Source organism: Benincasa hispida, chromosome 11, assembly GCF_009727055.1.
Source record: "Benincasa hispida cultivar B227 chromosome 11, ASM972705v1, whole genome shotgun sequence".
NCBI classification, from domain to species: Eukaryota; Viridiplantae; Streptophyta; class Magnoliopsida; order Cucurbitales; family Cucurbitaceae; genus Benincasa; species Benincasa hispida.
The window spans coordinates 11,605,694-11,624,980 of record NC_052359.1 but is presented as its reverse complement, the minus strand read 5'-3'; the positions used below and the strand labels follow the sequence as shown (position 1 = coordinate 11,624,980).

Sequence of the window (19,287 nt, the reverse complement as noted above, 5' to 3'; positions counted from 1 at the left end):
AATGGCATGTGATCAAGATCAATTTTAAGTTTAGATTCTAAAAGCCAACATAGACCTAGTTGAATTGACAAAAATATAGTTTTTCTTAGAGAGTGCATGTGTTATTGTTATTGAGTTAGGACAATTTTATTCATTCATAATCAGAAATAGTCTAATCGTAATGTATTTCCATTCATGCGTCAATTATAATGGGTTTCAATTGTAAAAGCAATTGGATTGCTTTGAACCCATTTACATAAGTAGTGTACAATCATAATTTGGTTACCATTGAGGTTGTTTACATTGATACTTGTAATTTGTGTGGTTACTATAATATCGTCGAGATTTAGAAAAATTACTCAATTTGACCGAACAACCGTCTTTCAATATTTTGAATCCCTTGACCATTTTTTGCGTTACTTCATCTTCCTCCTATTTACTTGGTCAAACTTGTGTTCGTTGTCGGTTGTTCAATATTCAGTTGGTATAGCATTTTGGTTTTTGAGTGTCATTTCAAACATTCATTTCATTCCCTTCATAGCATGCTCGTCGACTGTTCATCGTATTATTGCTTTCTATTTAGGGTCCACAATCATGTTTTCTATGTTCAGATGTGGGTATTAATCCAATGGTAGGGATTTAGATTTATTTTACCTGGCATATTATTCATTGTACAATTTGAAATTTTGCATGATTTGGGGTAACTGATTATCTTGTATGTTGTTACCCATTGATACGGAGTATTGATGATAAAAACTTGTTGACGGATCTTACAATCACTACAAGAAAAAGCATATTTTATAGCCCTTCACCATAACACTTTATAAAATTGGCTATTAAAAAGATGAAAAAGAAAACGCGGAAGAAAAATAGACAATTTTTTTTCTTTTTAAAGCGCACTCAAATTTCATTCCAACGCCAAAGCATCACGTCACTTTTCTTCACTCTCTCCTCTGCTACTCCTTTCATTCTCTATATGGTCATAAGAGTTAGGGTTTGGCAGATCCAAATGGAAATCAAAATCCAATGGTGAATGTGAGCGATGGACGATAAACTCAAGCACTAGATTTCATGGAACAAGTGTGAATGATGGATCCGAATCATTCGGAGATCTCACGAAGTAATGGACAGCCGATTCGGATGGTGACTGGCAGATATAGGCATGAGCAACTCGATAGTTTAAAGGATGTATATTGATGCTAAACATTAATTATGGTACTAACAAGAAACACTGTCATTATCTTCCTAATGGATTCAAGAAGTTCGTTGTGCATAATGTCAAAGAGCATGAACTGTTGATGATGCACAATAGGCAAACACTAATCTTTTTACGTTTCATTTAAAGAAGTCATTACTCCTTAACTTTAGATGATTAACTATATATAAATGATAATATTACATAAGTATTAATTCTATTATTCCAAGACTTACTGTGTTGAGATTGCACAGATACATCCATAAGAAAAAGGAAAGAAATTGTGGAGAGAGTCGCCCGACTAGATGTAGTTGTCACCAACAAGCTTGCTAGGTTGCACAACCAGGAGGATGCATAAGCTTAGTACTGGGTATTTGATGCCCTAGTTTATTGTACTTATTCTCTCATTACTCAACATTGTATATATATCTGTACATATGTAAAATCCACCGGAGTTTTAGTCCAAGTGGGAGTTTGTTGGGTTGTATGTCCTAAAACTCACTGTTTGTAATATTAAACATATTCTATTATCAATAAAGATGTTATTGACATTTATTTGATAAAACTGTTATTGAATATGTAAATTGCACTTGTAAAGACTAAATCCAATAAACTAGGGCATCAGATACCTAGTATATCAATAGTTGCACTCTCCCCATTATAGATGTATTTCTGTCCAATTGATTTAACCACAATCAGTAAGTTGACCCTTCATAGGTTGTTCATAAGAACGGTTGGGTCAAAAGTTATTTCAACCCCAAAATTACATCTTACTCCTTACATCTTGCTCCTTATTGGATTTAGTCTTTACAAGTGCAATTTACATATTCAATAATAGTTTTATCAAACAAATGTCAATAACATCTTTATTGATAATAGAATAGGTTTAATTTTACAAACTACGAGTTTTAGGACATACAACCCAACAAACTCCCACTTGGACTAAAACTCCAGTGGATTTTACATATATACAAATATATATACAATGTTGAGTAATAAAAAAATAAATACAATAAACTAGAGCATCAGATATTTAGTATTTCTCCCACTTGCCCTAGTTCTATCTATCTCGTAGTCCTAGTCCCACTAGGTGACCCTCGAATACTTTAGCCAAGAGGGCCTTTGTAAATGGATCAGCCAAGTTGTCTTCAGAGGCAATCTGTATGACAATCACGTCTCCTCAATGTACGATCTCCCTGATGAGATGGTACTTGCGCTCGATATGTTTTCCGCACTTATAGCTTCTAGGTTCCTTTGAGTTAGCAACTACTCCACTGTTATCACAATACAGGGTAATCAACAGATGCATATTTGGAACTACTTCTAAATTAGTTAGGAATTTTCTGAGTCATACTACTTCTTTAGCTGCTTCACATGTAGCTACATATTCAACTTCCATGGTAGAGTTAGCAATACAACTTTTTTTTATAATCCTCCACACCATTACTCCTCCATTTAGAGTGAATACTGACCCTGAAGTAGATTTCCTAGAATCTATTTCGGTCTGGAAGTTAGAATTAGTGTATCTAGTAAGGATCAGATCCTTAGCACTATACACGAGCATATAGTCCCTCATTCTCCGAAGATACTTGAGGATATTTTAACGACAGTCCAATGATCATATCCAGTATTGAATTGATATCTACTAACGATTCCAACTGCATAGCATATGTTGGGACGAGTACACAACATGGCATACATTAAACTCCCTACTGTTAATGCATATGGAATTCGTTCAATAACTTCAACCTCTTGAGATGTCTTAGGACACTTTTCCTTAGACAAACGAATTTCGTGTCTGAAAGGTAACATTCCTTTCTTTGAATTTTGCATTTTATATCTAGACAACATCTTGTGTACATAAGATGCTTGAGATAATGCTAAAGTTATGTTCTTGCGGTTCCAAACTATTTGGATCCCAAGTACATACTGCACTTCTCCTAAATCTTTCATTTGAAATTGCATAGCAAGCCATCTCTTAATGTCAGCCAGAAATTCTACTTCATTTCCTATGAGTAGAATATCATCAACATATAAAACCAGAAAAGCTACAGTTTGGTTGACAACTTTCTTGTAAACACAAGGTTCATCAACATTTTATTCAAAGCCATAAGATTTGATCACAGTGTCAAATCTTATATTCTAGGATTGAAACACCTGTTTTAACCCATAAATGGATCTATTAAGTGTGCAAACTTTTTGCTCTTGACCATGTTCAACAAAACCCCTTTAGTTGAGACATATAAATACTCTTTTCAAGATAGCCATTAAAAAAGTTGTTTTAACATCCATTTGCCAGATTTCATAATCATAAAAGGCGGCAATGGATAAGAGTATCCTAATCAGCTTGATCATGGCAACCCAAGAGAAGGTTTCTTCATAGTCTACCCCCTCTTTGGATAAACCCTTTCGCCACAAGCCTAGCTTTATAGGTCTGTACCTCACCAACTTAGTCTCGTTTTCTTTTGTAGACCATTTGCAGCCAGTGGGTTTTACTTCTTCTGGTTGATCTACAAGCTCCCAAACTAAATTGAAGTACATAGACTCCATTTCAAGATCCATGGCTTTTATCCATTAGTCCTTATCCACATTTTCCATTGCTTGTTTGAAAGTCATGGATCTTCTAAGCTATGATCAGGTATGACGACCTGAGTTTCGGTTAAACTCATGTACCAACCAGGCTGTTACACAACCCTCCCACTACGTTGAGGTATTCTCAACTCTTGAGAAGGATGTGAAGTACTAGTTTCATCAACAACTCTTGTTGAAGGACCTGTTCAATCAACAACTCTTATTGATCTATCTTTAATTTCTCAGCGCATCTCACTTAATACTATCTTACTGCGAGGTTGATGCTTTTTAATGTGGTCTTCCTCAAGGAGTGTTGCATTTATCAACAAAAATACTTTATCTTCCCGAGGATCATAAAATAACCATCTTTTTTTCTCATTAGAATGGCCTAAAAATAGGCATACTTTTGAACAACGTTTCATTTTCTTTGGATTTTATACCAACACGTGTGCTGGGCATCCCTAGATTCTAAAGTGACGTAAACTACCTTTACGTCCTCTCAATAACTCATAAGGTGTTTTTGAAACACTTTTCGAGGGAACCATATTCAATATATACGCCACAGTCTTTATTACGTGACCCTAAAAAGAACTTAGCAATTAAGCATAACTCATCATAGAACGAACCGTCCAACAGGATTCTATTTCTCCTTTCTGTAACACCATTTTGTTGAGGTGTGCCAGGTGCCGTGAGTTGTGACTGAATTCCGTGTTTTATCAAATAATCCTGAAATTTTAAGTCCATGTACTCACCACCTCGATCTGATTGAAATGTTTTAATCTTTTTACCTAATGGGTTCTCAACCTCCACCTTATATTCCTTGAACTTTTCAAGTGTTTGGGACTTATGATACATTAGGTAAATGTAGACATACCTTGAATAATCATCGATAAAATTGATGAAATATTTATACCATCCTCTCGCTTTAACATTCATCGGACCACCAAGATTTGAATGTACTAGCTCTAAGGGTTCTTTGGTTCTAAGACCTTTCGTAGTAAAAGATCTTTTGGTTATCTTATCCTCAAGACAAGATTCACATGACAGTAAGGAGCTATCTTCTAACTGGTTTAGAAGTCCACTCTTAAACAATCTTCCAATCCTATTAAGATTAATGTGACCTAGTCTTAGGTGCCAAAGATAGGCATTTGGAGAAAATTTTCTTTTCTTATTATGAGTTTCAACTATTTTAAACATCTCTATATTCAAAACGGCTTTTACCACAGCGGTTTTAACATGTATAAGTTATTTTCTAATTTTGCTAAACAAGTTTTAATACCTTTTGAAATAATGAACGCTTCATTATTTTCAAAAGAAATTTTATAATTTTGTTCTAGCAAACACGAGACAGAAAATAAATTCTTTTTCATAAAAAGAATATAATAAACATTTTCAAGTCAAATGTATCTATCATTAACAAATAATTTCATATCTTTCACTGCTTTAGCTGAAACAACCTCCTCGGTCCCTACCTTAAAGGTTGCTTCACCTTCTGTAAGTTGTCTCCAGGAATTAGTTTCCTGAGCGAAAAGCACATATATGATTAGCGACACCTGAATCTATTATCCAGATCTTTTTATCATTTTCCAATAAACATATTTCAATCACAAGCAAATCACATTTACTGTGTTGTTCTTTCTTTGTTTCTTCATCTATGACACTCATGATTTCTCGAGCAGAAGCTATGTTCTCAAATTTCTTAACTAATATATCAGTTATATTTGCTAGAAGAATGTTTTAGGCTTTTTCATTAGCCTTAATCCATTTTTCATATGTATACCAACTCTTACTGTCCGCAGAAGAAGAAGATTGAGGACATTCCTCTATTAAAACAAATCTTAAATCACCATTCGCTAGTATACTTGATTTCCATGTTGATTTATTAAGACCATTATTGTTATTAGAAGCGAGTGATTTTAAAGAAGTTAACATGCTGAAATTTAAACAAATTCTAATTAGTAAATTTCTTATTAAACCCAATTCAATTTTAGCAAAAGTAATAACTTACCCAAATTTTATTATTTATTTGCAACGATACTATAGTAAGTCATAATAAGTGTTACTGAGGGGTAGTCAAATACTCCTTCACTAAAGCAAAACATTCTTGACCAAATACTATCTTCAGAATAACTCTTATTCCTATAGTCATTTAGTTACCATTTTCGATCAAGAACTTACTAACACTTAGTAATTTTATAAGTGTAACCCTTCATTTTCAGACTTCAGAGGTCGGCCCCAACAATGCTACCAAATTGGAGAGTCAATGTTGGCAATGGACCTAAGAAATCCTATATATTTCTGGAGTTTGAGTTGTTCCGAATCCTATTTTACAACCCATCGAAGGGATAGCCATGGTTAGTGACTAGCTAATGCCACCTAAAAAAGATAGCGCGCAACATAGGAATCTCACGATCCAAATTAACGGAAGAGACCGCAGGACATGTTGACACATATCCTTCACCCATTTACTTTGAGCTATTTCCTTTATTCACCTTGCTATTGACTCATGCAAATACTTTCCGAATAGAGGTCACTCCCAGGGTGACATAAAGCAGAGCATGAATCTCACAGTGTGAATTCTTAGAGACGTGAAAGCTAAAGATCAATATATCATATATATTTAATTTTACTATGAAGTACTTTCTCTATTCACCTTGAGATTGACCCATGCAAACACTTTCCAAATGGAGGCCACTCCTAGGGTGACACGAAGCCAAGCATGAATCTCACGGTGTGAACTCTTAGGGACGTGAGAGCTAAGAACCAATATATCGTATATATTTTATTTTACTATGAACTACTTCCTCTATTTACCTTGATATTGACTCTTTCAAACACTTTCCGAATGGAGGTCACTCCTAGGGTGACACAAAACCAAACATGAATCTCATGGTGTGAAGTCTTAGGGATGTGAGAGCTAAAAACAACATATCATATATGTTATTTATCTCTGACTGAAGTGTTTTAACAACATATCATATATGTTATTAATTTCCCACTGAAGTGTTCTAACAACTTATCATATATGGTATTAATTTCTCACTAAAGTGTTCTACTTGTTTGGGTATACTTTTACTTAGGTTTATTCCAACTAATCAAACAACCTAAATTTATGTGGTTTATCGAAGTATAACATTTATAATTGGATTTAACCTATAATGTCTAGGTGATAAACCAGTTTTAAAACCTAACACCGTTCACGTATTCTTATAAAATCGATTAACAACGCTCGATTATTCAGTCATAATCCCCAGGTAGGAGGTGTTCCGTAGACTGTTAACTTAAATACCACCAGCCTTAGACATGATTATATATCGGTTGAGTTTGTAACTGTATATTATATGATAACAACCTATTTTAACTATTAAAACAATTGGTTAACCTACATCTACATGAGCATGCAACTTATCTTTATTATGGATTTTAAGGCCTAATTCAATTTTATAACAACTTATAAAATAATAGATATGTTTTGCATCCATAACATTCATAAAAGGCAATCAAACTTTAATATAACAATTATATTAAACTTTAGAAACCCAAAACATGCATACTATATATTATAATTGTTTATAACATATTTTCAATGCATGTAACATGCTTCCTATGGTGGGATTTTAAATCTACATGACATACGTTATGCACATACAACTTTAAACACCACTAATATAACATACATCACATGCATAAATATTTAAACACCACTAATATGGTTCAACTTTGACATCCTAAGTAAGCAAAAATAACTAATTATTACAAATATAATTTAAAAAAGCTTGAAATTGAACCTAGACCAAACCTTCAAAGCTCCAAATGAGGCTGAACTGGACCAAAGTGGGTTGAACTGGACTAGAAACCAACCAAACCTACGAAGCAGCTCACGAATGCATGCGTCTTTTTGGACTGGGATGAACAGCGTCATGACGCTGCATCTCAGCATTACAACACCTCGGGCTCCAGGATGAAGAGCATTGTAACACTCTATGAACAACGCAACAACGTTGCGAGGGCAGTAGCTGAACTTCCAATTTCTGCAGCTGACCGAGCTTGTTTCGATCTTCGATTACAGCTTAATTTTAACTTTATTGACTCCAATAAAACTATAGACTCTAAAGCATACATATAAGCTCATCAATCAAGAGCCAATTACAAATTAAACAACATAACCAAAGAGAAATCTAATGCCGAAGTTGAATTTCAACCATATTAATCAATCAAACATGTATCCATAGAAATTCACCCACCAAACTCAAATTAACGTTAATTGAGTGCTTAAATCATGCTTTGATACCAATTGATGGAATTGATGGAACACGAGATATACATAGTGGAAAAAGGACCTAATTACACTCTAATTGCTTTTAATTTAAAGGAAAAAAACATGCAATTGAAGGAAAAACAGTGAATTAAAATGGATAGGATACAAAGTTTGTAGCTCCCTAAACGCTTTTCCTCGCTAATCTCGATCTGAACTCTTCCGGACCACCACTAGAGTTAACCTACTATCCTCTGGACTCAGAATCGGATTGTGGGACCCAATGAATGAAGAACCCGAGGGAGAGAAAGAGATGGAAAAAGAAATGAAATTTTGGGTTGGGTTTGGGTTGAAAGATTTTCTACAAAATTGTGATTTCTCCAGCCCAAAAACTAAAACTAAAATTGGTAAAAAGGGCAAAAGTTTTTCCATCCAAATTGTAAGCCCAATTTATAGAAAAAAAACCATGCAACAATTGCATGAAACAAATTCATAAAAACCCAACACCTAGAATCCACTATCTAAGTGGACTTAATGTCTCCACCATAAACCAACATCTAGCCCACTATTTTGTTAGTGGAATTATCCAGCAAAAGTTTGGATTTTCTCACTAACTATAGTCAAAGGGCAAAATAGTCATTTTGTCAAAGTCAAACTTTGACAAAAAAGTCAACGTTTTGTCTTTTTATGATTTTTTCCGTGTTGACTAATTTTGACCTTTCGAGCATGAATCCGCATTCATTTTCTCAAAATTCAAATCACATTTGAATATAAGGTCGGTCAAAGTTTGACTTTTCAAAGTCAAAAGTCAACTCTTTGACTTTTTACATCTTTGACCATTTCCATTATTTCCGAGCTTCCGAATATGAACGTATTCATATTCTTTATATTTAAATCACATTTAAATATTAAAGTTGTATCTCTAAACTGAAAACCGATTACTATATCACATATACTTGTCGGTTTTTCTCTCTTCACCTAATTCGAACAATTTGAATCATTCTATCATATTGTTCTAAGTTTATTCCATATGAGCTAGTAGGGGAACCTAATGGACCTATAGATCATAGGCTCCAACGATCCGAGATTAGCTGGCTAAAACTCTTTTAGACGGAGCTAATCAACATTCGTTAACTAACGGGCCATTTCACTATAGTCTCGTAGTTGCACTCCCCTCACTATAGATATATTTGGGTCCATTTGATATAACCATGATTAGTAAGTTAATCCTTCACAGGTTGTTCGTAATCTCGGCTGGGTCATAAAAACCGTTTTACCCCCAAGACTACATTTTGTTCCTTAAGTTCCATTGATCCTCTAATGAACAATTGGTTTAAGGTCCAACCTATAAACCGAACCTCTCTCAGGCTAAGGAGAGGGTGGGGTTCCTTGTTCAAGATCTGGATTCAGTACTAAAGGGAACAATCTATCTACTATCCCTATAACGGGAGGAGTGAATTCCGTCTTGCATCCTATGTTCCCAACTATCCACCTGATCTTACTCCTGAAATGGGAGGCTTATTGGGCCAGCGATGATGAGTTGCCCTCACCTATGCAGATCTAAGGATAATTCCGAGTGAACAGAAGTTCATAGTTAGCTCAGGATTAAGATTAAGTTACCTAGGTCATCAATTAACGAAATAGTCAGTTTTATACATAAAATGGCATTTAGAACGTAAAACGTGACTATTTCGTGGTTCAGTCTTATGCAAACTCATTGCATAGGATGCCCCCACTCACATATCTCTATATGAATGATTCAGGATCACATCATTTGTACTAACTACAAAGTGGGTCGCATCCATAGTGTCCCCAGAATAAGATGCCCAACCTTATTCATATACTATAGACCATTTTGGCTATAAATTTGAACTTGATCCACATTTATGTCACTATATAAAATTCAAACTACATTAAATAGCCTCAGGACCTTAGTTTGTTGTATTCATTGAAGTATGAAAGGGACAATATATTTACTGATGCAATAATATCTGCCCTAAGAACAAGGGAACTTGAGTTGCAAGTAGTTAAGAAGAAACAACCAAATGGTAAAGGGTTGTTTGTGAAGGGAAACTTCAAATCAAACCAATCAAAGGACAGAAAACAACAACATACAGAGGAAAAGAAGCCAAAACAGGAAATTAAATGCAAATATTGCAAAAAGAAGGGGCATTTGATTAAAGATTGCTTCATCCTCAAAAGAAAGAATAAAGAGAAAGAAAAAGAGCCCAAAAGCAAGTAGCCTGAAGCCTCTGTAGTAGAAGGCTCCTATATCTACTCTGATGCACTAGCCTCAACACTTGACAAGGCCAATTATGTTAACCCCTTTGGGAAACATGATAGGGCCTTGGATTCAGGATACACCTACCATATGACACCTATGAGACCCTGGTTTAACACCTATAAAGAAATTGATGGATAAATGGTCTACATGGGGAACAACCAAGGCTGTAAAATTAAAGCCATTGGATCTGTCTTTATGAAACTCAAAGATGGAGCTGTCAAACTACTCAGAAATGTAAGACATGCCCCACTTCTTAAGAGAAACCTTATATCCCTTGGAATGCTAGATGTGGTTGGGTGTGAATACATGGGTAAGGGTGGAACACTTGAGGTTTTAAAAGACTCTAAGGTGGTCCTTGTTGCGGAGAAAGTTAATGACTTGTTTATGGTCAGAGGTGTTGAAATGATGATAGGGGCATATGTTGCCACACCAAATGAGATGACAGAAGCTAATGTATGGCACAAAAGGCTGTCTCACATAAGTGCTAAGGGGCTAGAAGCTTTGTCTAAACAGGGAATTCTACCCAAGGGAATTTCAAACAAGCTAACCTTTTGTGAGCATTGCATTTTGGGAAAAGCAACTAGACATCGCTTTACCAAAGCACATCATTCAACAAAGATAATTCTTGACTACATCCACCCAGACCTTTAGGGTCCAACTCAAACACCTAGCCTAAGTGGCTCGAGGTACTTACTTTATTTTATAGATGACTTCTCAAGAAAAAGTTGGGTTTTCTTTCTTAAATCAAAAGACCAAGTGTATGAAAAGTTTGAAGAATGGAAACTCATGATTGAGAAGCAAACCTCTAAGGAAATTAAATACTTAAGAATAGATAATGAGCTAGAATACTGTAGGGAAGAATTCAATAAATTTTGTAAGGAATCAGGCATAACTAGGCACAGGACAATCAGACACACATCCCAACAGAATGGGGTAGCAGAGAGGCTTAATAGGACCATTATGGAAAAGGTCAGATGTTTACTCTCAGATGTCATTCTCAGTGAAAAATACTGGGCTGAAGCTGCAAGCTATGCTGTGTAAACCTTAAATAGGTGCCCACATTCATCCCTAAACTTTATAACCCCTGAAGAAAATAACCTAAGGGTATTTGGGTGTGTTGGTTACATACATCAAAATCAAGGAAAACTTAAGTCTAGGGCTATGAAATGTATGTTTGTTGGGTTCACTGAAGGTGTAAAGGGTTTTAAAATGTGGAATTCTATTGAGAAAAGATTTGTGATCAGTAGAGATGTTACCTTCAGAGAAAAGGAAATGTTCAAGCAAAAAGAGAAGACTACAATTGAGATACCTAATAGCCCTACTGCTAGGATTGAGGTGGAGGCTTCTAAAGATAAGTCTACAGATCATGGTTCTTCTAATGATTCAGAAGAGGAAGAGAACACTATAGGACAGTTGGTAGAAACCACTGAAACTCAACCTGACTTGAGTCAATACTTTCTAGCAAAGAGTAGGCAAAGAAGAGTGATTGTTCCCCCAGTTGGGTACACTGAAACAAACTATATGAACCTAGTTTTAAATGCAACTATAGCTCCAAATGACCAGGAATCGGCCAACTTTGAATAGGCAGTAAGCTGCCCTGATGCTAGGAACTGGATTGAAGCTATGCATGAAGAAATGCAATCATTAAGCATTAATGACACTTGGACTCTAGCTCCTCTTCCTAAAGGATGCAAGGCAATAACATCTAAATGGATCTACAAACTGAAGAGGGCACTTCTAAAGATGAAAAGCCAAGGTATAAGGCAAGATTAGTGGCCAAAGGTTTCACACAGAGGGAAGGCATTGACTATTCTGAAATTTTTTCACCAGTAGTTAAGCAAACCTCTATTAGACTCTTGTTATCCTTAGTTGCTCAATACAATCTTGAATTAGATCAACTAGATGTGAAAACAACCTTCCTACATAGTCACTTAGATGAGGTCATCTACATGGTTCAACCAAAGGGTTTTATTGAAAAGGGTAAAAATGACCTCTACTGTCTTCTAGATAAGTCCATTTATGGTCTTAAACAGTCTCCTAGATGCTGGTACAGAAGATTCAATGACTACATTGAGAGTATTGGGTTTCAGAAAGCACCTATGACATTTGCACCTATGTGAACTCAACAACCTATAGGAACAAGGTGTACTTACTTCTCTATGTGGGTGATATGTTGCTAGTTGGGACTTCTAAAGAAGATTTAAGTCATGTAAAAAATCTCCTAAAGAGAGAATTTTACGTGAAAGATATGAGTCAGTCTAAGAAGATCTTTGGGATTGAAATTGACAGAGACAGAGGATTCTCTACCCTAAGCATTAGTCAAACTAATTATTGTGAGAAAATCATCAAAAGATTCAATATGTCTAATGCTAAACCTATAACTATACCTATTGCTCAACAATTTAAACTATCCATAACTAATCCACCTAAGAAAACTGACTTGGAACACCTAAATCAAATGCAAGTAGTTCCTTATAGTTAGGCAGTAGGAAGCTTGATGTACCTCATGATCTCTACCAGGCTTTATTTATCCTATTATGCAAGCCTAGTGAGCAAATTCATGTCAAACCCTAGGAGAAGGCATTGGAAAGCTATCAAATGGATCTTAGGTATCTAATTTGGTCTAAGCAGTCTAAGCTAATCTATTAGAGTGTTAAGGAGACAGATCTAGAACTTATGGGTTTGTTGATTCAAATTTCACAGGGGATCAAGATAAAAGAAGGTCTCTGATAGGGTATCTCTTCTTATATTGACCTAATATACTGAGCTGGAAGGCTAAACTACAATCAATAACAACTCTATCAACTACCGAAGCTGAGTACATGACACTTTCAGAAGCTATAAAAGAGGCATTGTGGTTAAAGGGATTGATGGAAGACTTTGGTATCAAACAAACAGTAGTTAAGATCTATTGTGATAACCAAAGTGCTATCCATCTTTCCAAAAACCCACAATACCATTCTAGGACAAAAAATATCGACATAAATTTCACTTTTTAAGAGATAGAATAGAACAAGGGCAAACCGAAGTTCTAAAAGTTCATACCTCGGAGAACGTAGCAGACATGCTTACCAAACCTGTCTCGAAGCTCAAGCTCAGCAAGTGTCTTGATCAGTTTGACTTCATGTTACCTGAAAATGGGTAATCGATAGTCAGAACTGGAAGGTAGAAGGCTTCAAAGTTGAGATTAAGGTGGAGATTTCAAAAAATTTAATCTCAAATAGCTCAACGACTAGTTTTTATTTTCTAAACAGACTTCATAACAAATATGTAATCATATATATATAGGTTACATTCAAATCGAAAAATAACTTGATCATTCTGTTTTAGTATACGGTCTGTAAAGAAAATACAAACTTATCTTTGTAAGGTCTTCAATAAACGATTCTTCCTTCCCGTGGATGTAGGCATCATTTTGCCGAACCACGTACATGCTATTGTTGGTCTCTTCTTCCTCTTTCTTTTCTTCCATTTGCATGCTCGATTCTTTTCTTTGTTCACTGTGAAATTGGGCAAGAACAAAAGAAGTTTAGAGAGAGTTCAGAGCTTTCAGAAACCCGACTTAGAGAGAGAGAGAGAGAATTTTGTTTACCAAAAGGAATTTCAATCGGTCTCCACTAATTTCCCTCAGATTTGTGATAGTGAATCTTACCATGTGTAGTAAGGAAGATTGAGAGGCATGGCTCATTCTGAGTCTTTCGTTTCACCTACCCTTTCATTTGGATTGGTCTTCTCAGCAACTTGGGCCTGAAATAAGGAGTAGCTTGACAATTGGAACAAAACATAAAATTAATGAAATAACACTTGAACCGCATTAATCAAGCTTAATCAACCAAGTAAGACCAAATTAGTTATATATAATTGAAAGAAAAGGATTTTGATATACACTTGAACCACACCAAGCAAGACTATCAACCAAGTACATGTTTCTTTAACTAATTTCATTCTAACATTAACAAATTTCAAGAGGCTTAATCATTGAAACAAAACATAAAATTAATGAAATAACACTTGAATCACATCAATCAAGCTTAATCAACCAAGTAAGACCAAATTAGTTTATATATGATTGAAAGAAAAGGATTTTGATATACACTTGAACCACACCAAGCAAGACTATCAACCAAATACATATTTTTTTAACTAATTTCATTCAAACATTAACAAATTTCTAAGTAATATGTTCAAAGGTAACAGAACGTGTCGATGTGTATTGTGCACAAAAAGAAGGGAAGAAAGTTGAAACGAATTCTGTAACAGTATGTTGTGAAAATTCCTATAAAGCCTAAAAAATGAAACTCTTTCCCTCTAAATTTGTATTGTTTTTAATCACATATGTAGTTAATATACAGCATGACCCGCACTGATTAAGTTGGTATTAGTACAAACATACTTCTGGCAGGAATGGCATTTAGCTCAGCTCACAACATAATGGTACCTTGAATCCACATAGCTTTCAACATCCCAGAGGAAAGAACCAAAAGTGACAGCTTCTAAAACCAATCCCTTCATACCACCAAAGCTAATCTTCAACTGTTCATCTTTGGAGGGATCGATGGTTCCTTGAGGTGTTATAGCAATTTCTGGTCTACCAAACAATGCTTCTGTGTGCTTCTCGAAGATGCCGATTTGAACTTCAAAATTTCAAAAATCTTAATCATTAAAATAAAAATAAAAGGAATGAAATAACTTTAAATTACTAAATTAAAAATTCATATGAAATTTTTTTTTACCTTTCCAAGCAAACAACTTAAACAACCCACAAACTTGAAGAGATCCGAACCAGAGCTCAAAAATTGGAACACTGGCGAGCACCGGACCTTGTGAACAGAGTTGAGACGACAGATCTAACAAAAATACAACGCCAACGACCGGATCGGAAGACCCACGAGTAGATTGAGCAAATAGATGATCGGATAGGAAAAGCCCACAACTAAATCTATAGATCTACGCCAACAACCCACCTCCACGACCGGAATAAGCTAGACGAACGGCGAGCTGAACCACCAGAAGAACAACAATGACGAATAGCCATCGAAAGAACAAACAGAAGAACAACGCCCATGCGACGACAAAAACCAACCGAAGAACACCTACGCGACGACGAAAACCAACCAGAGAACACCCATGACGATGACCCACCACTGGAAGAAGCCCATGACGATGGAGATCCAAGCAACACCGGTGATGATGACGATCGAAAGTGATTCGCATGGCCACGCTAAGGAGTAGAGAGGGTTTAGTAAGAGAGAATTGAAAGGAGAGAAAATATTTGATATGAAATGAAGAAGATATTTTTTAATAAAGTTTTAAAAAAATAAAAATAAATGAGAGGTCTTTAATGTCGGTTTTAAACCGACATTGTAGCCCATCTTGAATGTCGATTTAAAACTGACATTAAAGATCCGTTTTTTAAAATCGACATTATACATCCAATTTCACTTTTTTCAACCGACATTAAAACCCAAAATTCTTGTAGTGATATATATACATAACTATATGTTATATCATATATAACATATAACCTATAGTTTTTATATTGCATAAAATACAATATGACCTATAATTTCATTTCTCTCTCACAAATGGATTTTAATATAGATCATATTTACATTAAATTTAACAATATGAATCCAATTCCTAAAGTTAAATTTGAATCATATTCAAATATTTATTTCCTCTCATAAATAATATAATGTATCAAATATATTATAGAAATTATATCAAATATAATAAAAAATAAATTAATTATAACCTATATAATTAATTCCCTCAATTAATTTGAACAATTCAAATTAATCCAAAAACTTATTCTCATTAAATCTTGTTGAGCTACCGATGGGACCTCATGGATCTGTAGCTTAAAACTCCAACGGTACATGAATAATTAATTAAACTTTTTTTAATTAAATTATTCAACATCCGTCAACTGTCGGGTATTCCACTAAAGATCGAAAGTTGCACTCTTTGCACTATATATATTTTTGTGTCCATTGGATATAACCAATCAACATTACGAGGACCCTTTACAAATTGCTCGTAAGTACAACTGATCTCTCTAATGAACAATAAATCATAGTCCAACTATGATCAACCCCCTCTTGGGCCAGGAGAGGGTGTGGCACCACATTATTCAAGCCTGAAATCAGCCTTTAAGGGAGCACTTTGTCTACTTGCCCCGATATTGGGGAAGGAGTGAATTCTTTATTGTGTAGTTGTGTTCCCAGCTCCTCAATCAGACGAATCCTCAAAATGGTAAGCTTATTGATTCGACAATCTGGCCACTCTCACCCATACAAATCAAAGGACAACCCTCATAGGCAGAAGTTCACAACTCACTCAGGATTCAGGTCATGTTACCTATGGTCATCCTGGTGAAATGAAAATCTCTATTATGAACAGTGTTAATATAACGAGACTAAACATTTCGTGGTCCGGTATTATACAAACTCCTTTGTATAGAATATCCCCACTCATATGTCTCCACATGAATAATCAAGATCAGATCATTTGTAGCACTTTACAACAATTGTAATATCTACAAAGCGGGTCATACTCATAGTGTCACCAGGATAAGGTATCCAACCTTATACATCTAATACAGACCATTTATGTTATCACTTAAACATGACCCACCCATATATCTCTATATACATGTTTAAGCTACAGGATAACCCTGGATGAAGTTTATTGGTTTGTGGTTAATGCAACTAATTTTGAAATAAAACATCACATATTTTATTACATAAATAAAATGTTTGTACATTACAATTACAAATTATAGGATCCTACGAGATTTAGGACATCAACCCCAACAATAGCAACATTGGCTTTTGCTATATTTCTATTCTACTCGATGTCTTTTATTTGACTAAAGGATTTCTAATTCCATTGTCTATTTTTACAAGGAGAATTACAATGGAGTTTATACACAATTGCTTAGTTTCCATGAGTTTATTTTCCCATAATTTTCTAGTTAAATAAAAACTAAGAGAAATTGTGACTGACTTCAACCAAAACAGACTTCTAGAAACGTGTTTTTCCAACGATTTTGAAACATAAGTTCAATGAACAAATAATGACTTTGGTCTTCTCACTATCCCATTAATAGTTTTAACTTGAAATGTTGTTGTCAGTTTTTGTTTCAAGTTGACCTGTTTAGTTTATTTTTGTTCTCTATGTAACCAAATATTTTCAAGTGTTAAAGAATGTTATTGCTTATGTTTTTGTTCCCTTGTCCATATTTTCCTTTCCTCCTTCCATCACTCTTTTATAGAGGAAATCTTATTTGGTTTTAGTGATTCTAAGAGTTTTATTATGGTTTGAGGAATGAACTTTGTTACATAATCTTTGTGGTTTGCAGTTGTGTATGTTGCTTTATCAATAGAATGTCAGTTGTTGGATGATAACTTTTGCTCTTCTTGACATGATTGTTATTGATAAGAATGTGGGTACTACATGATCATTGATTATAGTGTACCTGAAATTTGATTGAAAAAGAGTGGGTGAAATTTGCTTCTTTGAAACTTTGGGGTTTGATGTGCTTTCCTTGTACACTTTGAGACAATTTAGGTCTTCAAAAGGAAATTAGTTTTGACTAATTGTCAGGTCTAGTAATTGTCATTTAAATATGAATATCTTGCAGCTCTCATTTAAATCAATTATCAAGGCAAATACCTACAGAATTGTTTAAATTGTAAGTCAAATATCTATCTTATGTAATTTGGAATCTTTAAAGCAACATCTATTGAGATGCATAATTTCAACAAATAACAGGTTTAGTGTTACTCATTATTCAAGATTATCTCTTGTCTCAACAATATAATAGTATACAATTCTTGAAAAATGATATTTGAGGACGGAGGAAATTAGGGGTGGTCATTCAAACCGCATAAACCAAACCGAATCGAACTGAAAACTCAGTAAAACCAAAAAATGCAATTCAATCCGGTTTGAAGAAATTTTGAAACCGAATTAGTTTTGTTTGGTTCAGTTTCATTTTCGAAAATCGAGTTTGAAACCGAACCGAACCGTTTTTAACTCACATATATATCTGTCTCTTATACACATCTAGATGTGTATAAGAGACAGACTTTTAATTTAAAGAACAAAAACGAATTTAAAACCGAATAGAACCGAATCGTTTTTTTTTAATTAAAAAAGAATATAATATGAATTTTTTAAAAATACCAAAACCGAATTTGAAATCGAACCAAACTGCAGTTTGAACCAATAAATCGGTTCGATTCGATTCGGTTTTACATTTTAAAAAATTCAGTTTGATTTGGTTTAACAATCAAATCGAATCGAATCGAACCGTTTTCAGAAAAAATGATGAAAATGAAATTAATGTTGTCATGTTCTATAAAGGATGTAAGCTTTTCTTATTTACTTTAATGCACTATTATTGATATCCATTTGCAAGTAGGGTAAGCACAATTGTCTTGTATTTTAAAGTTTAGTGTGAAATGTTTTTCTTTTTTCTTTTTTTTTTTTCCTCTAGTAAAAACTCTAATTTTGGATTGGTGTAGTGATTTTGCTTACAACCACCTTCATAGTAAAATACCTTGGGAGTGGAGTTCAATTTGATTGACATCAATGTAAGATCTTGTCATTTTTATTGTTGATGTTATGAGTTATTCATCTAATAAACTAGTTAGTGAATATCTTGTAGATTTTTTTCTTGTGAATTGGTTATATCAAGGTAAATACCATTGGCCTTGATTAATTGTATGTCAAATATCTATGTTGTTTGAAATCTTTAAAGCGACATCTCTACATAATCCATTTATGTTCAGTTGGATGTCTCTTGACTGTCACAAATTATGCTCGTTCTTGACCCTTAACTTTTTTTTACTAAAATATTCCCTGACTTTGAACTTTCATCTTCCATCTCCACTTAGAAACTTAAATGGAAATATAGTACTTCATTAGAGTTATAGTTTGTTTCTTTGTTTCTTTCTCAATTTAAGGATACCAAGGTTTTTTACTTTACTCAAAGCT

General features: G+C 34.4%; 1 long non-coding RNA gene across 1 annotated transcript; it reads right to left on the bottom strand.

Annotated features, from left to right (window-relative positions):
• Positions 1–7,549: 7,549 nt before the first annotated feature.
• LOC120090303 lies at positions 7,550–15,532 on the bottom strand. Its single transcript, XR_005485506.1, has 5 exons — positions 15,018–15,532; positions 14,723–14,918; positions 13,937–14,031; positions 13,330–13,784; positions 7,550–7,802 (listed from the first exon to the last, which is right to left on the bottom strand). It is a non-coding gene; the product is annotated as an uncharacterized LOC120090303 (long non-coding RNA).
• Between the last annotated feature and the right edge of the window lie 3,755 nt (positions 15,533–19,287).